Here is a 24,622-nt window from a genome sequence, read left to right on the forward strand (position 1 = left end):
GAAAACACAATTTGGGCTTCTCCTAAGAAAGCATACGAGCTTAAAGTATTGGGATATTTTTTAAGCTTTGAATCAATCGAAATATCACCAAAATAGCTAAGAAAATAAGAACCTTTAAAAGACCAACTACAAGACGAATTCTCAAGACTTTCATTGGGCTAATTTCGTATCTTATGGCACATATTAAAGATTATACGATAAAATTGAACAATTTCAGCAATTGGTAACTCCTAATTCTAAATTTAGATGGACAAAGCAACATGACACTCTTTTTAAACAACTAAAGAAAGATACAAGCCACTTTGACGAATACTTAGAAATTCGGGCGTACACCGACAGCAGCCAGACACATGCCGGGGGAATCTTAGCCTGCTTCGACCCAAAAACAGTCATTAAGTAAGTAGTAGTATTTTGTTGTAGCAGATTCACAAAAGGTGAGCAGAAGGCGAGTATATTTCAAAAAGAATAGTACGCCCTTATATACACATTATCAAAATGCTGGTATTATTTTCTTACTAGAAAATTTAACCTTCATTTTGACGCCAAATGCCTAGTCGATTTAAATACACGACCAGATCAAAATGCTGGTATTATTTTCTTACTAGAAAATTTAACCTTCATTTTGACGCCAAATGCCTAGTCGATTTAAATACACGACCAGATAAATTGGGGAAATATACCCGTTTTAAATTATTTTTGGCAGATTATAATTTTTACATATGATATCTGGCTGGCTCTAAGCACCCGCCAAAATTATCAGCAGGTTAGAGCAAACGCATGATATTAGAAAAGTAGAAAAGAACAAAGAACATGAAGAAGAAAAAGGTGAAAATTATTACGCAGTCCGTAATAGTAGTCTCGATATTAATGTTGTGCTAACTGTGGAGTGCGACCCATTACCGAACACAGCAACAGAGCAACGCAAGCATGACAATTACACAGTCATTTTGCAAGTTTTATAAGGAAGAGGACCAGAAAACTTTCAAAAGTTAGGTCAGCACGATTCTTCTGTTTTAAAGAAGGCATAATATGCAGAAAACAAAATCATTACGATTACGAATTATTACATCTTTTATGTATACAGAAGTAGTTAGCCAACTTGTGGTTTACAACATGTCATATACAAGCTGCCGGTGCACAGAATAAAGAGGATGAGATATTGGACCATTCTGTACAAGACATTGGGACTGCTTGGGCCTGCGATGAACTTGGACTATTCCCAATTGATGGTGGACGGATTAAGTACATATTAGTAGCGAAGGAATTACCTAAGCGTTTGGTAGCCGTAAAGACACTAGACTCAATACCTGTTGAACACATAGAAACTGTTCTGGAACTTGAAATCGTTTTAAAATTTGAAGCATTAACTACATTATATTTTTACCAACAACACGGAGCTGCTCGTTTACAGCAACTCGCACACAAGTCCAACTTCACCAATAAATTTTATCCAGCATACAATCAAGCTTCAATTGTATTGGTGGAACAAATGAGCGAAATACTACCGGGTTGTCCTAAATTTTGCGTAGAAGAACATCACATTGGCTGGGAAAAAACGGCAATTACACGCTATGTAATTCGAAGCCAAATACTCATCTAGCTTTTTATTATTTGGATATGAGTATAGAATTCCAACACAATGCACATTTGAGTCAGAGTATACTGTACAAGCTGATAAAAACTAACTAAAGAAATTATAAATAAGATCAAATATTATCTGAAGGAAGCGTATATGACACAAAAAAGTATTACGATAAACGGCATAGACAAGCGGCATGTAAGCCTCGAGATTTAACATTAGTCTAACTTCCTACAAGAAAGCAAGAACAGCTGGAAGTTTCCACCAGCTCATATGATTGACAAGCAAAATTTTAGAAAATGTAAATCCAAATTTGTACCGTGTAGAGTTACCTCCCACATTTCAAAGAAAAAGTCAGGATTTTTCAGTGACCGATTAAGCAACTTTACATGGACCAAACAGGGTCTATATAAACTTAGTTACTTACAGGCTATATAAACTTACGAAGATAAAAAACAATTAGAACACTTACGTAATAGGTGCTGAAGATGATGCTCTGCTTCCTATCGTTCAATCTCTCTTTCAGCCACAGTATGATTTCACTGACTCTTCTATTTATCGTCAATTGATTATAATACCGAACGTATTATTAGTCTGTCCAATTTCGATGTTTGAATTTCCCATACCTACTTTAGCCCTTTTAATAAATTTCTTTCAATGAATTTCCTTAATTTTCTTTAAAAGTATTCAAACTCTTTATTATACACTTGTCAACCTAAACCGTTTTATAATCTATACTGAACCGATATAGTTAACGATTATTTTTCTTTCTTCGTAGGATGAATGAAATAGCCAACTCAGAGATTTACATCATCATACTTCTGAGTTTCAGACCTTTGGCAACGAACTTGTGCTGCTTCAACTTCGATTGACAATAGCACGACTCAAACCTTTATTAATTAAGATGACACTGAATTCACACAATATCGTCTGCATTTCGACTTTTCAGCTGTTAGTCTTGAAAAGGAATCATGTTTCGGTTATGAACACTTGATTCAAATATTATATGATAAGGACGTGTAATTTATAAAGAAAATCACTTCCGTAATCCTTGTGGTTTCCGAAAAAATGATCCTGCGGACAGAAAAGAAAGATATTTTGTCTTCTGATGCGACTAACAAATTTTGCTTATAAACTGAATTTCACTTTACGAAGTACATAAATTGAAAAAGAAAATATATTAACCTTCTTAGCCGTCAGACAAAATATCTTAATTCTCAGATTTAGGAAATGAAGGACAGTAATTTTCTGCTCACTAATGTCGTTTCTAATTTTACAGTAGCGATTTCAAGACTATTTACCCAAACACATTACGAAATGATACAGCTAATAAAACCAACGCACTAATAAAACCTACTGTTGCTACCAATATTATAGAGAGTAATCCAAGCTTAATAGACTCTATCATAACAAGATCTAGGAATTTTCTGTCAATGTTCTACTTCATATCTTATATGTAATCATCGAATTCAAGCAGATCTGGAAATCATCCTCCAAATAACTATTATATCTGACGGTAATTATCATTGTCTTTATAAAATATTCAATAATGGACTTTTATCATATCCTTCTTATCTTCACAGCTTAATACGCCATACGGATATCATCAGAAAAACGCCTCAATTATCCATCTGGGTATCATCAGAGATTTCTGAATTTTAATATTTCATTCTGAGTTCAGCATCGCATGTTTCAAATCTGTAAATTTCACGCCCAGGCAAGATCCTAGATACCGATTGTTTATATAGCCTTATGTTTCTTAATACTAGCATTACTTCCATATTAAACCAACACTATCTAAAGCGGAAGAAGTCTACCTATATACACCAATTGGACTATTACTGACAACAAGGAAATGTGTGTGCATAGGCCGTCTACGTAATCACGTCGTTGTTGCAGATGAAATGGGCCATCCTCTAAGTAACTTCTGTTCATACAAATATTACGAATACATCAACACGGAAACTCTTAATTTACCTACCAGAAGTTAGTTAATCTTACCTCGGAATATCGCACTCTCAATGCTAACTATAATTTCAATTTTCTTTTCAACCTCCAAACTATCAACAAACGGTAACATCTCTTCACGCTCTACTCGAACAATAACAAAATCACTTACCAAGTCATTTTTCGGAAATATATCTTTAACATTCCTTTTCATGGACAATTCTAATTATATCGTTTATAATGTGTTCCTTCCACTCGCTATAGACATAACCTTACATTTTCTATATAAACGTATACAATCAGGATAATGATAATTTATTTTCCTTTCAAGAAATAACTTTCAGATCCTTATCCCAACTATTATACTTTCCACAACTTTTGCAATTATAATCACATTTTTGAACCTACGTCACGTTGTAAGAGCCAACATCCACCAATGCAACCCGCCATTCCACTACCTCGGAGAGGATTACATCGTCGGCGCCTACTGTTGCAACGGACGTACATCTATCACAGACTTGACACAACAATAGCCACCGAACTTGGTGAAGAGGAAAGTCAAATTCTTCCCACAATTAGCGACCTAGTACATATTTATAAAGTTGTGATCGCTTCCAAATCACTTTCTGATAGCTTTGAGGGAAGTTTTGATCCTACTCAGCCGGAACAGATAATATGGTGCTATAACACGTTATTGTGTTTATATGTTTCAATACAAGTTCTTTATGTTGTTTTTAAGTATCTTCAAGCCATAACAGTGTGCACCTTACCTTTGTCTGTATCAGCGTTTCTTCACTCACCGCATCCTAATGGATTCGCAATCTTTTTCAAAAATAAAATTGTAGATTACTTTGTTCCAGTGTGCGGTATATCAGGATCCCCACCTTCAGTGCAAGCATATGTTACCACCAGTTACTATTTACAAACACCACAATCAGAAGTGAAACTACAACCAGGAAGACACGAAACCAAAACGATGGAGCCCGAGGAGGAACGAGCTACCAGGAGACCATCTATAAAACCGTAGTCCGAAGAGGACGCAAGTATCATCTGATGAAATACCCCACACCAGCTTCCGAGGTCGCCTTGCCTTAAGGAGTTCAGTATACCTGAACCCGAAGTTGCCTTGAACTAGGGAATCATATCCACATCTAAACCTTGCGAAGCGGCTTTGGGCTGAGGAGGTTTTCCTACAAGTATTCACTTAACATGTCTGGAGATGTTCTGGAGGCTCCGAAGAGCTTAAAGGCACCGTACAAAACACCCTTCTCCTTCTTCTTGGTAGACCATAAATGAAAGACACTATTAAAGTGTTCTTTGTGAATTCAAAGTTCTTTGTATTTGGATTTTCCAGTGACGGTGAAGGGAAAAACATCCGGACCGCCATTGACTGTACTACAAGTCATTGCAATATTAAATTCAATATTATAGCATATTTAACATACAAAGGGTACATATATGTATATTTGTGTGTATAATCGGAAATTTTTAGAATAATGAAAGCAAAAACAAATATTAATATTAGAACAAAATGGCATTATAGGAAATCATTAAAGAACTGATTGATATCTCATACAAAATATGTTTACTTGGAATGAGTTATATTATACTTTGAAGTTTTAATATTTCCTTTAAGGGTCTCTTTTATTTATTAGAATGCGATTTCAAGTATACGAAAACATAATAATGATTTAGATATGTTTATATAAGTTACGTTTTTTATAATAATTTTAAAAATGAATCTAATATCATAATTCCCGATGTGTTATTTTAAATTGATTTTGCTAAAAGTATAATGTATTTCGTGAGTGTAATTTTAATGTAATCCCAGTTTATTTATGGCAGATACACACTATCGTTTTCTGTAATAGCAACTTACTTCCACAATATTCCGTACTAAAATAGTACAGGACTACCATTTTTTGCATGAGGGAAAGTTGGTTAGCAACTTATTTCTATCGGAAAGAAATACGTTAAGAATTTAACAAGAGATAAAACAAAACGTTAAAGATACGAAGTCGTTAATTTGATACTAGCAATTTGATAATCTAAAATAATTCACAGCAATATATTAGCATATTTACTTATAAAATTACTTATTACAATAATTTTACTCTTATTGTAAGTTTTATTATATGTTGTGCATTTCATACTGCAAATAAACACTACATTACACACATTAGAAGATTTTGAGTATTTCTTTTGCGAATAAAAGTATATAACTCTTCTCTTATAATCTAGGAAACGTTTCTTGGTTTCTGTTTGCCAAACAGAAGTTAAATTTAATGACAAATTTTAATTTCGTTTTGCATTATTAATGTCATTTCTTACACTACCTACTTTTATCACTACAACCTTTTAACATATTCAAAATAGTTTTGTTTTTTAACTAAGAGTTATTTTAGTATTTATAACTTAAACATTTTAAAGTTTGACAAAAACTTATTTCACCTTACAAGTTTTAAACTATGAAAACTAAATAACTAGAACAAAAGCGAGACGAATTCATTTCGGAAGGAAAAATTAAAGACAAATAAATTCAACTGGTGAATGAAAAAAATAACAAAAGGGTTTTATAACTATTTTAAATGAATGATCTGTTTCTTAGAGCAATCACACAATACTTAAGAAACTATTTAAGGGTTTAAGATAGGAAATTGAATATTAAGGTTATAATGATTAAAATTGAGATTTTAATTTTTTTTTTATTTTTATCAAATTTACCCAACTAAACATAAGTTATTTTGAATGAACAAACTAATATATGCAATTTATATTACATTTTTACAGTTAAGATTTAAACTCAGTATTAGCCACTTGACTATAAGTTTTAGTTTTTCATTGCGCTTATTTATTTAGATCTTTGATAGTTTTTGTACCTTACTTTAAGTTTCTAGTTGGTCTGTACTTTCCACTTGTAAGTTTTTTCTCTTAAGTTTCCGTTTTACCCCTTATACATCAGTGTCTTGATTTAATTTTTCATCGTAGTGTTTTTCAAATTTATATTTATACATTTTTTAGTATTACGGTTTCATCTCAGGTGTTGTGATTTTGGTGGTATTATTTTTCCATCGTTTTGTTTTATTTCAGTTTTATATTTTCAGGTTTCCGTGTCATGTTCATAACTTTTCGGTGTTATACTTTCGCTTACAAGGTTTGCTTTTAGTTTTCAGTGCTGCCATTTCTAGATATTTGTTTCAAGAAAGAAGTTTTGTTTGTAAAATATTTTCACTAGTTTTATTTACGATACTAAAACAATTTTATTTTATTTTATTAATAAATAAAGAAATAATGCAATCTACTTTTTACAACTAATAGTGTAATGAGATTCAAAATAATTAAAAATTAAGTTTGTTGTGATATTTTGTTTTTAAATTTTTAAATATTTTAAACTAGTAGTTTTTTATTTTATTATTAGCTTTTAATTTGGAATTACGGTACTGAAATAAATTTGCATATGTATAATTTCAGAATAACATTTTAATTACCTTAAATTAATAAACTTTTTACTTGAACTGTTACTTATAACATTTCATTAAATAATAAGTTCACTCTAAGTTTTATCTACATTTCAGAATGAGTATCATTGAATTTAAAATGATATTTGAAAAATATTTTAAAGATTGTACCTGATCAGTACTGTAAAATAGATGCAAATAATGACTAATATCCATTACATGTGAGAAAATTTTCGAAAATTGTCATGGAGTAGAATGTTACGTAGGGCCTGAAATCAATAGTTGGTTCAATACTGCAACAGATGCCACAGAGATGACAGCGAATTTTCTATTCTCCAGTATTTGGAACTTGGAGTACGCGGAAGATATCCGACTCCAGCTATCACTTCTCTTCTCGATTTTAATTTTATTAGTTAATCAATAAACTTTAGAAGGTATTGAAAGACTAGCCTTACAAATAAGACTAGAGCTCTAAATTACTGAGAGTGTTGTATTAAGCTTCAAGTCTCTTTGCTACAGCATACCAATTTTTTACAATCCATAAATACACACAAATAAATAATTAGTTTTTTTGAAAAAGATTTATAAAATTGTTCTGCATACAACTCTTTCATTATAAAAATATTACAAAATGAAGAAATTTCCTTGCGACATCTCACCCAACAGTTTGCTTATTTTTGCATCCTCACACCCGATAATTTCATTTCTCAGACCCACTACGACCCAAAAATATAACAATATGATGAACGATATGATAAAACCATTAAATCGTCATCTTCTGTTTGGGCGGGAGAGGATATTGAAAGTGATTAGTTTCAAAATGGAAATTTGTTTTTCTAAAATCTTTTGCACTTCATTTGACAACTCCTACTTTTTTATTTCAGAAATGTGTGTTCCCAAGGAGGTTCTATTCCTGGAAACATTTCATACACGAACAGAGTTTTGATTAACATCATCACCATTATATGTATTTTTTCGTTGTTGTCCAGAAGCATTTACTTTGCTTATATTTGAATCTTCATTCTACAATTTTAAGGATAATACCATTATCAGAACTGGGGGCCGCGGTGGCTCAGTGGTAGAGCGTTCACTTCTGGTGCTTGAGGTCCCGGGTTCGATCTCAGCCTCCGCCAAGTGAACTTTGTGGTGGATAAACACCGTGTGCGTGGGTTTTCTCGGGGTTCTCCCGTTTCCTCCCACTTTCTTCATTCCACCATTTCATTCATTTCTCATAATCACCGTCTCCTTTAGCCTACCCGGCATATCCGTGGGACGTAAAACTCAAAAATTTCATTTCATTTTTAATTATCAGAACTGTTAATTATTATAAGTTTTCATAATGTATCACGGTGATATTTGCAAATCTGATTTTGAAAGCACAACGATTAAAATCTTGACTTTTCTCCTCAGCCTTCATAGACAACCCGTAACATTATCTAGAATCGGTATCTGTTTTTCACTTTGCAGGAGAACAAACGATAATAACCTAATTCACGTCAATAAATATCGACACTAACATACATTCGATACACTGTAACCAACTTGAGTTCGGTCTGGTCGCTGTTCGGGCTGCCATTTATTTGTAACCACTCCGTGTTCGAGTCGCTGTTCGTGGTTCATGGACCTACCAATAAGTATTTTCCTGATACATGAACTTAGCTGGATAGGACGATGGGGTACTTCTCCACAAAAGGTTACAAATTTCTTCCAAATTGCTCGTCGGTCTCAATGATGAGACGAGCATTAGGCACCGAGAGGTTCGGGTGTCTCGTCTCGAAAACCTCACGGACGATCAGATGGTCATCTAGACCATATTGCATGTAAACATGACTCACACAAACAACGAAAACACACTGGATTAAATAACACTATACTTAGAAAAATAACGAATAGAAATGAAAACAACACTCAACACAAATGTAGAATAATCTTCGTTAGTAAAATCACACTTTGCCCTCTTAATGCTATGTAACCCATTATATATATATATATATATATATATATATATATATATATATATATATATATATATATATATATATATGAAATTACATCGTAAATATCACTACGAATGCTTGTCTCACACCTTGACGCACTTGGGGGATTAGCACTGGGGGATGGGAAAAGTTGCCGAGACAATCCCGCGTGGGAATTTCAGTTGCTGGGACAAACAATTTTAAAGCAATCATAAGATGAGTCTTCAGCAAATTAAAAAGAGTTTCCAAAGTGGAATGCTGGTGTTGGAGGGCGCGTGGATAACTGACATATACGCACAAGGTTTGAGAACCTGGAACTTCACTAGTTGGGGTTAGCCGTAAGAAAACGTCCTTCGCCGGCTAATAGCTTGTGCTTCTTAACACAAAATCATACTTAACTCCCGACCCAACGGAATCAAACTCTCCGAGCTCAGAAGTTCAAGATGAGAAGGGCAATGGTTGACTGAAGAGGGTTGGCAGTTCATTCCAAAAACCATTCAGTTAGATCACCTGTATGCACATCCAAACGGAATACAGGAAATAATTTATGTTAATTTTAGTTTACTGGCTACGATGCACGAGGCACTCGGGCGCGAGAAAGTACATATAAGGAACTGCAAAACCAACTTAGTTGGTGCCACCTTGGTCACACGAACATCTGGTCAGCCAGTATTCCATAAGCGAATAAAAACTACTGCAATATTCCCATAAGCGATTAAAAGAGCACTTAATTTAATTCCAATTAACTGCAGAATATACACTGTGCATAATAATAAGTCAGGGAGAAACACTGAAAATATTCGTAATTCGCTTAAATGTTCTCAGCAAAAGCATCGTTTATATATATATATATATATATGAAAAAGCAATTAAAGAATTCTTTGTCAAGTTGTTTTGGGAAGAAGCAATTCCCACCGAAGAAAGACTGATTTGCGTCGCATAATAAAGTATAAATAAAAAAAATAATCACTGTCTTTACGAAATATACAGACGTCCACAAAAAAATCTATAACGTGGTGGCGGTTATAACACACAAATGCATTCCATAAAATTTTCTCCACATTTAATTGCAATTCCGGGCACTGTGCAATTTGATAACTTGTACATTAATTTTAGAGTAGTCATTTTACGTAGATTCTCAGTGAAAGTGTGTGCTCAGCAATCTAAATAAACCAGGAAAATCAGTAGTTTCCTTATGATGTATCTCCTGTATCATAGAGTAAATGCTTGTGTCTGTCTATAAGTATATAGGAAAACAATTTAATCTGAATTGTCCATCTGATATTCACACCCACAACAAGCATTTCAAGAAGAAAGGACAATAATATATAAAGCGTTTCTTATCAATACGAACTTGCCATATAAACAAACAATTAATACCTACCTTCCCTACCGATCTAATGGCTACAAATGGGTTGGGTTTCATTGGGATGGCCCGTTAATTGCATTGTGGTGGAAAAAGTGAGAATATTTCAAATAAAAGACAAAAGATAGCTCTATGAGATTAAGAAATGCATGAAAGTAACGATATTGTTTTTACTGTATTGTTTATAGTAGCACACCTATTCTTCTCCCAGTGTGAAAAGAGGGTATGTATTTCCCTAGAGATAGAGAAGCAAAAGAATTAAATGTTGTTAATAGCAGCCGAAGACCATTTTACTCTCTTCTAAACTTCTCAAGATGATGCAGAATCTTACCTGGTGGTATCTCCTCATGTGACAAGAACAAAGACAATAGTGAAGAAGAAAAAATTAGCGTACAAAGTCTACGAACTGGAAGAGTATGTGCCAGTGACATTGACGTGTCAAGGTAAATCTTTGATCCCGACTAGTCTTCTATAAACTGTTTCGCTGCAGAACCCTACTTTATGCTTATCAAAATAACAAGTGGCGAAGCGTGTTTGTCAAAACGAAAACTCTGATCGCTGATGTCAGCCATTCCCCATTTTAGCAGTGATCGTCGGATTTTTCTATAGAGAATTCTGTATAATGTTCATATTCAACATCGCAACGGACAATTATGTCGCAAGCACTCGGGAGTTTAATATTTATTGATACACCTACATATATGGATATGTTACACCATTTGGATATATACGTTCCTGAGCGTACATGTAATGTAACAAACATTTTCTACAAAGATGAATTATTACAATTAAAATTACTTGTATTAGTAACAGCTTACAAATTGTATTATTAACACGTTATACTCTTAGTCAAGCTGAATCATAAATCCTTGTTTTTGACAAATAAAATATTTTAATTACCTTGTTTGTCTTTACCTGAAAACACAAAAAAGAACGCATGAGAGTTAAGCAATAAAATCTTAAGGACACATACGTAATACTATGCTTAACATGCTAACTTTTCTCCTTAACAGGTTTACTGCCAAGGGGATTTGAGGGTACTGGTCCCAGGAGGCCATAAATTTCTTCTTACCTTTGGCTCAAGTATGGATAGTCATGTCACATTTTTTGCGCGATATTTTGCTTCTCACGAAAATGTACCAATGGGAGTCGAGCACCAAATGTCATGCTCATGGTCTCACAGTAATTTGTGACAATGAGCATCATATATGATGTTCAAGAACCTAAATAGGTTAGTAATTTGTGATATCGAGCCTGATCATCATATATGGTGCTCAGCCACACAAAAAATAAGGTGAGCACCACATATGATGCTTATGGCAGTCAATCTGTTAAGAAAATCATTTAGGTGTGAATGGGATAACTGACCAGATAAACTACCAATCTTTGAACGAATTAGAAATGTCAGGATCCCATCTTACAATAACCTTATGAAGGAATGAATACTTGTTTTAAATAGCTAAGATTGTGAATTTTCGAAAATGATTCTATATAAATTACAATTAGAGTTGGTTTTCTGTTATTAAATGAAATAATACGTTTCCGGACTAGTTCTGATGATAATATGATATTTGGGATTTAAATTTATTTCAAGAAAAGTTATTTCAAGAAAAGTACTCTCCTTGACCTGTGGTGTTACTTCAGTTTGCGTTATTGTTTATACCATCAAAATTTCTGAAACTAATTGTATTATTCAAGTGCAGTTATAAAAGTAGAAAATACCCGATTTAACTCTGTTGTTTGCCTGTTGTAGGTTATAGTGAGAAATTTGCTGTGCAATAAGCATTTCGCTTGTAGATATAGGATTTAATACGTTCATACCTTTCTTCAGTTAACTGTAATATATCAACATACATCAACTATTAGTGGGAATGTATATTCCCCTTCGTTTCAGCGTATAATATTAATTTTGCCTTTCAGGAGGCAAGGTGTGCATGTAGCCTGCTAATATTCTTTCTATAATTATAAAACAAAGGGATATACTTTTCAGGCCTAAATTGCAGCCTATGATCTCAGTTGGTAAGTAAGAATGTAAAATGACTTGTAATTTCAACAGGTAATAGGCCGGATTATTTTGTAGAAACGTGCCTTGTAGATGAATTGTATTTAATAAATACTGTATTAAGAATCACCGAGTGGTTCGTAGTGGCGACCTACGTCTTGAATTTGGTCATTTCGAAAATTGTGACAGAGGAACTTTGGTAGTCAATCAATATTAGTTGACAAACCCTAGTGTAGAAAAAAACACTACTGATATTAGTGTAGACAATGGTCTATCGGATATTGTAAATGGCAATAAAAACAGAATAATAAGTTTCGTATTAGATCTTCGCCTAGTCACTTGGAACTGGCAGGTAGCCACGAACAAACAGCAGCTGGTGGTCAACGCCGTTTACCTCGAACAGCTGGGAGTAACGTATGAGCACAAACGCAAGCAATTAATTGACACTTGGCAGAAACTCAGATATTCACTTCAGTACAACTTTCCTCGTAATCTAACATTTTCTGATGAAGGCAGAAAACATCTTCAGTTTTTGCTTTCGGTTTATGTTTATAAATTGAGGTTTTTCCCTTAGAATGTGTTAGAATAATCGCTATTGGAAACCTACTTGTTTATGAAACACAGAATTGCTTTGGCTACTTGAAAATGTTAATGATTGGTTGTAGTTATGTTGTGCTTTAAAAACTTCTCTGTTGACACAATTAGGGTTACGAGAAATGCATAGATTGTTTCTTAAGGGTATCCAATGCAACAATGAAAATATATTATATCAGTACCATTTATGATGCTTATATACTGTTCCAAGGCACTGTAAATGAATAGGTATTAAATGAAATATTTTGCAGGTCATGAAACCAGATATTAGATGTGTAATCTTTAAATATAATATTGCGTCGACTTCGTAAGTAACATAGGTTGAAGTTTTTTAAATATTCAAATTATGAAAGATCAAAATTAGTCTATGATATAATGTGCGGGTCGAATTCTCCTATTGAGTGCAGTACGATTCAGAAGGCCACCTACGATTTGTAGAGTATTTCAGTCGAAAACTGTGTCCGTATGATTATAGTAAGCTCATTCGTTTGCATTAATTGATGTCGGTGATCAAAATCTTTTCATAATAAATTTGGTTTGTTAGCAGATTAACAAAATTTATCTTATGCACTAAAGAATATTAAACGTGTAATAAATAAGGAAGTTTATTGAATAGGTTGTTTGCTTTCCATTTTGACATTAAGTATATTTCTTCAAATCTAAATGTAACTTCTGATTCTATTCCTAGAGTGTATAACACCAACGATTTTGAAATTGTTGAGAATGTACAATCTAGTGATGAAAAATGCAAAGTGTATGGATGGCAAATCTGTGTGATATGTCCTATGCATATTTATCTATTGAGGAGGATCAGTACAAAGATCCTTCCTTGTCAGAAAAAAATAACAAAAATGATAACTAAATAACATACAGAAGGTTATAAATTGGTAAACGAATACTTTGTAAGAAAACAAAAGTATATAAGAATACCTACATGGTTTCTGTTCCCAAAAACTATAGAGAGTATTGTTTATAGTGTATCAACAATAAGTTTTGGTGGACATGGAGAAGTTGGCCCTACTATAGCAAACCTGGCCTCACGATATACTAGGTCTTGGATCATAAAGTATTAAGGAATATGTAACCACTTCTAAAAATTGTTAATTGGCGAAAACCGAGAAAAAATAGAGCTGTTACTATCAGAATATGAAAAAAAACTGTAAACAGTATTTTGTATGGAGATGTAATTGGTCTAATAACAAGATCAAAATCAGTTCGCTACAGCTTAATTACAGTAGATGGTTTTTATTGTTTTACTTACCTATAACCCATTAACGTTTTGTCCATATAAAGTATTAAAATATGTAGAAAATGTGTAGAAATATATTCATTCGTGATTTGCGCATCATTGTCAGTCCATTTTGTACCTAAATTATTTATGGATTTTTATATAGTGAAGTAATCAAAGATATTGGAACTCTCCTTAAACGATCCTTCCGAATTTCGGGGAAAGATATGTGCATTTTGTAAAAATGGGCTGATTATATTTCTTCATGATAAACAACAACAGTAGAAAGAGGGTATACACTAAATTAAATTTTACTCAACGTTTTGATGCACATAGAGTTAAAGTATATTCCAGTAGATATAATATACGGGTAAAATTTTGTGACCAGCTTGATACGAAGTGGAATGTTAATCAAATATTTAAATATAAGAACATGATGAAATTTTGGCACGAGCTATGCGTAATATAGAGTTGGCGCGGAAGAGAAGAAAAGCGTTGTTTTACAAAAAGAGAATTAAAATTTATTATGAGGTGGGGATAAATTAAAAAGAAAGTCAGAACTTATCGTTGGTGGACAAGTATAATAAGAGTTTGTCTTTTCGTTGGGAAGACCCGTATACAATAATCAAATTTCATGGTCAGAACCTTGTTAAAATTCAATTAAATATTAAACCTAATGACGTTCGTAGATCACAACGTAGAAGCAAGAGATGAAACTGGAACTTAAAAAAAAAACCTGCTAATTTAATAACTGTGTATAGAATTAGAGAGTGTCACCACTTACCAGAGTTTTAAGTTTGGGTATGTATTTGCTTATGTGTTATTTACTTGTCTTGGTTAAATAGTAATTGCTATATCTATTTCAAGCCTACAATGTCGTGTTTTATATATTTTTGCGACTGCTACTGATGTATGTATGTGTCCATAAATACGTCTGCTTATGGACATTGTCAATTATTGCACTATTTGTCAACTATATGCAATTAGCGAGCTTTTCTTGTATATTGCACTAATAGATGGGGAGTCCATTTACTATAACAATTTCTCCTTAATCCTGTATATGGTGATATGATAAATATTATAAGAAAAAGACAATTTATGTGGAGTGGGATCAATCTGACGTTCTTCATATAACTGTATTATTTAAGTATTTCGACATTATCGGAAGACCACACGCTATATATTACTGACAGCGCCACTTGTTTTGGGTTGTGGAATGCCTAGGTATGGCTGAAGAAAAGCTCGTTGGAGTAGGCACTGGCATGATAAGTGTGAAATTCGTAACGGGCAACTCACTTCAGAAGAGGTCTGATAATATTATATATATATATATATATATATATATATATATATATATATATATATATATATATATATATATATATATATATATATATATATATATATATATATATATATATATATATATATATATATATTACTGTAGCAAAATGTTATGTTAGTTATCAAAGTAGTATAGTTGTGGCAGTGATTCTCGGTTTAATAGTGCAATATAGTGCGTAAGTGGGTGTATAAAATTACATTATAATAGACATTCTGTTTAAATTATTTCTTGAATGGAGTCATCATAGATATTACCATCTTGACGATCTGTTGGTAGTATGGAACTTTCCACGAATGGACTGTTAGTGTGGGTGATCCAGTGGAAATGTATACATTAAGTAAATTATTTGAAATTATTTCGTCAACATTGTTTATTCGTGAACATCTACACATATGAATAATTGTGAACATTCACAATTATTTCGTGAACATTTACAAGCTAATTATTGTTAGTTACCTACCATTTCGTATACCTGGTATACTATTTTAATAAGCACCTTTAGAGTGACCTTTGAATTGTGGAGTCATATATAACGAGGAGTTGCTGTTCATAAATTAATCTATACCCTCTATTAGGTAAGTTATTTATTTACTTTGTAATATTGTATTTAATTTCCTCAATAAGAGCAATTATAAATGATATTGTCAAAATAATGAGCGTATGCTACATATTAAGAAAATCCTTGTAAGTTGTGATTTCAGGTTGAAATCAAAAGTCCTAACATAAGAAGAATAGCTGAAATACTGTATGTTTTTTCATAATATTCCCAATTTATGTTTTTTTCGATATTATTATTGGGAATTATTGTATATTGTTTTTATCCTTTTCAGAAAATTCTTCATTATAAAGAGAATTCCTTTATATTCGTAAATTGTTTTCTGCCTGCCGAATATAACCCAAGGTTAATTATACAGTTTGAGAGTTATTGTCTATAGGAAACAATTTGTATTCTTTACTTATATAGAAATATTGGATTTAACACAAAATGTAAGCAACGTAATTGAAGTAAAATATTGTAGTAGGATTCAACCCACCTTCTCATTTTACGTTTATTCGAATTAGTAAAACTACGGCTGAGACTATTAATTAAAGGTTATTTATTAGGCATTTGAGTGTATATTACGCTATGCTCATTGGCCCGTATCAGAATTCGTCTTTTGATGATTTTTTTTTAAATTATGTAAAAGTATTATACAAAGAAATTAATTTGCAGAGTACATAAATGCAAAAATTTCAATAAGGCGATAAGCATTTCTGAATCGAGTACGATATTGATTTTGGGTAATAATAATCAATTTATTCTAACGAATAAGAAATATTTTTTTGGAAATAAGCCACTAGTTGTAAAAAAATGATTGAAAAAATAAGTTCGACAGTCTCATAATTTATTAATGAGTTAATTTCCATAATAATAAAGAGGTGATGGATTAGAAGTAGAGTTCCATTACAAATGAATTTTGTAAGATGATGGATGATTGTAGTAATTATTGTTTTTTATTTTTAGTTAGTTTTCTTTTCCTTTTTTTAAAATTTTCTTGTTGGGGCTATTTATGAATGATAGATTCGATGACTGGTATTAACTAACGGATAACTTATGATTAGTTAGCTTATGTCACTTGCTTAATAAATGGATTATAATTAAGGGATATTTCTATTAAAAAGATTAATGTCTTAATTAGGGGCGGCTGGACGTATAACATAACATTTAACAGGCAAGGTTGTGATTTTTCGGAAATTATGACTCTCTATGACCTCTGGTGATAATTTTCGGATTTAGAATTTGGTACCGTTGCTGCGTGCCTGGGATCATCAAACCATATGCTGCTATCAAATTGGTAAGGATCAAATGTATTTTGTACCAAAATTGTATCTTTTCAACCTAATTGGTTTACGAAATTAAATTAAGCGTGAGAAATATATGTGATGTTTTTAGAAATGAAGGTTTATGACTATAAATACCATAGATTATAATTGGAATTATTAACTGTATGTTGCGCATTTATGGGATTTTCTTGTTGTAACCAAGTACGTATTTTAATATGGTGCTTGTATTGGCATTTTTTATCGTTGGGCGATATGCATTTACAATTTTATAATTGAGCTCTAAGTTCGATTTTTTATTTTGTTCCAATTCATTTTGTGCTATATTCTGCACAATCATAATTTTTAAAATTAATTATATTTTTCAAGTGCAGTCATATAATATTGACAATATCTGATTTAACTCTGTTATTTTGCTATTGTTTATTATTGTTAACTGTTTTGTTATAAAGCGTTTTCCTTTAAATATTGGATGCATAACTTCCCACTTTTGTTCAGTTAAGTGAACGATACTAACCTACAAAAATAATTTTCATGTTACAGGGTGAAGTATATTCTCTATCCTTCCAGCGCGCACCTTTAATTTTGTCTTTGCTGAGGCAAGGTTTGCGGGTAATTCTCTAATATACTTTCTACAATTATAAAACAAAGGGATATCAGTTACATTTTGAATCGTTGTATCTGCAAAACTGTCGAAAAGCTTGGCAGTCTATATCTTATGACTTGATGTTTCTGATTTTTCAAGGAGAAATTGATACGAGCTCTATTCAAGGATACTAACTATATTCACCTTAGAGACTATGGTGGTGCAGAAAGAGACTGAACATCTAAGTGTTTATTTTCATACATCTATTACCAGAACTGGTGACAATTTTTCTTGCAGCATTGGGCGATTCATCATTTGCGTAGTATGTTGTAGTTGTACTCTAACTCTCTCTTTAGCAATTTTCGTCTTCTCCTACAGAAGAAAGTAATTCTCACTTTTTCCAATACATCACTGGGGCTATTTATGAATGATAGATTCGATGACTGGTATTAACTAACGGATAACTTATGATTAGTTAGCTTATGTCACTTGCTTGATAAATGGATTATAATTAAGGGATATTTCTATTAAAAAGATTATTCATCCAGTGATATCGTCCTTTTTAACATTTTCACGAACAAAAGAAATGTTCATAAAGAAATATGGCAAATTCCCACGAACATAATTTCTTCTTCAGATATCTTCAGCTCTACATCAATTCATTAATAGTAACAAAAAATAAATTACCTTAAAAGTTAGTATAAAATCTCTTATATCCTGTATTAAGCGGAGTAACTAGTAGGTGATTTGTGTAACTAGAAATAATTCTATTACGGAACAAAAGTTTAACATAAAATAATAATAGCAACATATTAGCCTATTAGATCATTGACGGCAAGTTCAATTATTGATTTATTCAATTTAGTGTAAGGTGCCATATACTTAATATGAAAGAAGATATGATCTATGACATCAGTCTTCCAATATAAAATGCATTAAACTGACTAAGCCAGAAAGAGTGGTCGTATATACCTACGAAGGCTGTGATCTCTTTCCTTGCAATTCTTTCGAGACAGGTGTTAAATGCAAGCGATATTGTTAAAGCACATGATACGGCTTATGTAATTCCATTATGTGCAATATGTCTGTTTAATAGTAGAAAATCTACTAGATAGTTTACAAAATGTTAGTGAGACGTAGTAGCATTATTATTACATAGCACTTTTTACAAAATTCTTTGGGTGTGTCATTATATTTATATGGTGAACTTGCATATAACACGTTTGGCAACTTTCTATTAACATTCTCTGGTTTCGCGTCGGCTTGAGTCCCCATGGTATCTTCTACGTATTAAATGGTCATCCAATGAATAAATAATGAAAGTTTCCAAACGAATGAATGAATGAATGAATGAATTAAGTTTCAAATTGAAGCAAATAATTTTGTTAAGTGTAGACAATTTCAGTAAGTATCATGTAATTGTAAGTGATTGTCACTAGTTTATTTCATCTGATAAATAAAATTGATATCTTTGCGCGTTCCTTTACAGCAAAAATCAAAGGAAAGGAGAAACTCTTTGTGTGTCCCAGAGTTCCGAAGGACTTGTGATACCAGTGATTTTATATCTAGCTATTTTTGTGTCTATTCTCATTTCTTAACTAGACCTTAAAACGTGTATTATAGGTATCAATTTATAAGGTATAAAGAACGATTAGAAAGTCAAGCTTTCCATTTTCCTGTTTCACATGAAAGTATGCTTTGGTTACTCGCACTGGCGAGGGAAGACATCCTATAACTCTTATCGACCCTACAACTGTTATTTATCGAATTAAATTACGGTTTTCTGAATAAAGAGATCTAGCATCATCTAATTATACTTGCTTTCAAATTAAGGATAAATGTCGATTATCTTTAACGTCTTCCTACACAGCAATCGTGCTTGTTCATTCTTTCTTTTCACGCCCCTTGAAAGAACAAGAAAGAAGTATACGAAAAACAATATATTGAGGTTTGAAAGAGAATTCAAGATTATCATAGGAGTAATTCAATGTATATATTAGTATTACTAGTCAATTAAATTACTATCAAACCTTGTCATTAAGAACAACTGTCATTGCTTTCTTAATTTTCGAGGATAAATAAAGTAATATATTTTTGTTGTTTTTTCTTGTTTTCTTAAAAATAAAGTACTTTTTTATTTCAATAAATGATTTATGTATGCGTTCTTAAGCAACTGTCCATTTTATAACTACATTACCTTTTAATTGGAGGATGGTATAACTCTGTATTATTTCGAATGTGTGGGTTTTCTCAGCTTATGTTGTTTCAAACAGAACGTTGGGACGGGAGAATTCGTGTACTTGCGAAATCATAGTTGTGGCTACAAGATATGATTCCACACAATCAACTTGCAAAAGGAATACCTTAACTTCATGTGTAGCAATTTCAAGATAACTGGAATGTATGAAAGGAGAAATTCCTTGTCTTGTCATTCCAATATTTTAGTCATCCTATTGTATAGTAGTGTGAAAAAACCAAATAGTTCTGTTAAAGTCTGCTTATATAACCTAAGCGAGGATTTTTTGTTACTGTAGTACAGTATGAGGCAAAATAAACAGTACTGAAATCCGCGTGCAAATGGCGCGCGGGCGCAATGTAGTATGAGCTGCGAGCGCCCCATTGTATGCTTACCTGTGTGTTGACTGACGGAATATTCACTTGGAGCGAATATAATGTTACTCAAAACAGAGGAGAATGTGTTTATTTTAGAGCACTATTTCCGCTCATACGGTGTGGTCCAGCATCTCACTGCAGGAGATAAGTGGCGATGCCTCTGTGTGTCGTATACTAAAGGATGCAATTTTCCGAATAGGTAAGTTCCTACCACTGTACTGAAGTTAAGATAGAATATTCGATCATTTGTTTTGTTGTCCCAGCAAGCCGTATTCACTAACATGTTCATCGACCTACAGAGCAGCTGTGGAGAATGTTAGACGTAATGCTCAACATTTTTAACACGCGATATACAGGCTCGATTTTTTGACATTTCTTATGTTTCATTACGTTATACAAAAATAAATAAATGTCAACGATATGATTTTAGTACTGTTTGTTTTACCGTATACTGTAGTAATTTTCCTTAGGGCCCTTAAAATAAAAATAGCTGTTCGTCAACACAGAAGTCTAACACCTAGGTCCTGACACCCTTAACCCGGTAACACCCATTTATATTGGCAGACACCGATGGGATCTCTTTAAATAACCATAGATCACAGTGTTTGTGTAACACAGGAACAACGTATACATCGATCGATTTGTGAGAGTATAGGTTTCAAGTTTATTTAATAAACGTGACATTTCTATGTACGAAACAAATATATTTGAGAGATATAAAAAATCTCCTAAGCAAGTCCAATCTAACCTTTTTTACTTATTACGTGGCAATACTGCGATCTAGGTGAATAATAAAACACATTTATATGTAGTATTTTATGCTTAACTGAAACTGAAAATTTTGTGTTGATCCATCAAACAGCAGCAGAGGAAATAAGATTTTTTTCTAGTTTTCACAGAGTTCATAATAATTGATTTCATGGAAATACGAGTAGGGCTCTGTGTCAATGTTCTGGTCGTCACTGAAACATCAGAACACGTTGTACCTCGATCGATTTGAAAGAGTGTAGTCTTTTAGTTTAGGTAATGAAAGAGATAATGAAAGAGATAATGTATTCTTATTACATATAAACACAAACAATCCCACAAAATATAATATGTAACGTAGTTTTAATTGTCATAGCATTAAAGTTTGTTATAACATTTCTGGTCTTGTATGTCTGTGGGTTCTCAGTTATTCTGAAGAAGAATGAATGATAAACAGAACATTCGTCAGACGGATGATAATGAAACAAGAAAATTTATTGATCTTGTGAAATATCAATGAATCTGTGTAATACAATACACAAAGACTGATATGAGTATAAGAAATTTCATTGAAAAAAATTCCATAAAAGCTCTCAGGTCAAATAACTGCGGCAATAGATTTATACTGCAAACGTGCATCGCTTCACATCAATTTATCTCCAAGTTCCTACGGAATGCGACACAAATAAATATGGTATATCTTTTGGACCATCAAAGTTTCACTAAACTACCACTCTCGCTTCCTAAGAATGCTAAATAATATGTGGCGAAAATTTGACTCTCTCAGTGGATATTTGGAACATACTCTTGCCCGACAATGTGGCAGACATCCTGTTTAACAAGGAGCAGTATGTTATTTTTCCGAAATATAGCTATAAAGAAATCACGGAAAATGGGAAAAGATGATTAATGGGATTCAGAAAGGGAATTACTAGAGCATTCAAAACATGGTATCGATCTACAGTATACACTTTTCATGTTATCGTATTTACAAATAAACACTACAGAATTTGTTAAACAAACGTTGGGTAGAGCAATGGTAGAGTTTTGGTATCGTACGAGATTTGCAAATCGAAAATCTCAGTTCGTTTTCCCGTCAGGTAGTATAATTTTTTCGTATAAAATAATAACAACAAACAGAGATTCATTTGCGTTTGGAGAACTAAAAGATCATCACTAGCGTGAATCCGATAAAATCGTGTTTGCGTCTTTCATTATACATCGTAAAGATATATAGCTCTCATAGTTATATACCATTACGATTATAATATTCGTATATTATATATTACGATCACTCGATTATAATAGAAATATCATGTAAATTTTATTTAATTACTGTTCACTTACCGAAAAATTTCGCCACACTATATGACATTTGTACATATTAGTAACGCCGTTAACCAGTTATAAATTTCCATTTTAATTAAATAATAAAATTTTAGTGTTTTGTAGAATTTTGAAATTTGCAATTTTTCAAAAATTCTGTTGATCATTTTTATATTGTTGCCTATAAAGACATCATTATTACAAAACTGTGATCTGTGCTTTTGCCTTCAAGTTAAATTAAATTTCAATAATTGCATATAAATTTCCCAAATTATTTCCCAACATCGTGTCAAAAAGGATATTCGCGTCCCCGCTGAAAAAGATGAGGTACCAAAGAAAAAGATTTTTGCCAAGAGCAGCTTATAGCAATAAAGTAGTTTTAAGTAGTATTATAATAATATAGTATTATAGTAGTAAGCTTATAGTACTCTATAGTAGAAAGATTCTAGCATTTAGTTCATTCCGCGCAAACAAACCTAACTTATTATTGGGAATTTAACTTAAGCTGAGTAGTTGGTGCCATAGCCGGAGTCTTTTTGAGTGCAGTGAAGTAAGAAGAGGACATCACACTCTTGCTGCCGAGAATTTATTTATTCGGTGATGGAATACAGCAAATTAAGGTAATTTTGCTCCAGATTAGATTAAATGTAATACCTAACAGCGATAGGACAGAAATTTCACAGAACAAAGATTTAACATCATTTACGTAACAGCAAGAGAAGGTCAAAATTAATAATAATTGAAAGAATCGCCACGACAGTAGTAGAATTAAAGAATAAAGTGCATTGAACTAGTGAAATTATTTTTTTCGAAAGTGCAACTTAATTTTACGAGATTATCTTAAACTTAAACACATTCTTGCGTTTCCTGTTGAGTCCGTAAGTTAAATAATTTTTGGGTTATAGTGGTGAGATATGGCGAACTTCTATATGTTCCTTGGTTTAGCATTATTTTTACTATGCACTCGTAAATTTTGTTTGTGGGCTTCTGCTTAATGGCAACGTTTTAGTTAGGTTATTCTTCGAGGATTCTTTCATTCAGAAGAGGAAGCAGATATGTCAGCATAATTAATATTACGAAAATGTGAAATTAAAGCCCCAACGTTTGTGATTTTCCTCCCTACAAGAACCGAAAACAAGTAATGTATAAGGTTACTTAAATTTTACAATGGTAAATTAATTTAGAAAGGGTGTAGATTTACATAAGCAAGAATATTTAAATAGGTATTTTATGCATGTAATATTATTCAGTTAGTGCGAATGTTAAGTGAGTGTGACCTTATATTCATTATTATTAGTATGACATTTAGCTACTTTCGAAATACTTTCATCGCGGATATATAGAACAATTCTTAACTTGCCAATATATTAGTCTTTCTTTATTAACTGCATACGCCTACATTTTTTGTGAGTATAACTAAATTCACGATATTTAACTTAAAATTTACTTAACCTATTTACTTTAGCGAGAGGTTAGATTTTTACACGAACCTGACCGAGGTTATATCGGAATTATACATTTTCAAATTTTATTCGTCGTTACCAGAAGCATGTAATTAAGACAGAAGTTAATGTTAAAAAGACGAATCTAAACTGAAAATATGTTTCATTGGAATAGTTTACTTGAGGTGTGAACATGATTATTAAATCAATTACATAAGCTAACAATACTATAGTTTTTGTTTGAGTATGTATCTTAGTAAATCAGAAATGCGTAACTTTCAACTTTCTGTTTGCACTTAAGCAGCTAACAGTTTTTTCTGGTGGATGAAACAGTTTATTGTTTGATGGGTTTGAAACCTCGTCTTCTATTCTGAAATTATTTATGCGTATTGGTGAATAGTTCGTGAGTGTACGAAACTAAATTAGTATGACTAAGAAGTTACCATACATAATTTTCAGTGTTATTCCGAAAATAGTAAAGTATGTTAACGGTTCGTTGCATGAATATTCATTTACAGTCGTATTACAGATGAGATAACGATGATGTTGATATCCTATGAGCAAGTAATTTTGATTCGTGACACAGTTTCAG

Source organism: Thermobia domestica, chromosome 4 (assembly GCF_964235325.1).
Source record: "Thermobia domestica chromosome 4, izTheDome1.hap1.1, whole genome shotgun sequence".
In the NCBI taxonomy this organism is placed as follows: Eukaryota; Metazoa; Arthropoda; class Insecta; order Zygentoma; family Lepismatidae; genus Thermobia; species Thermobia domestica.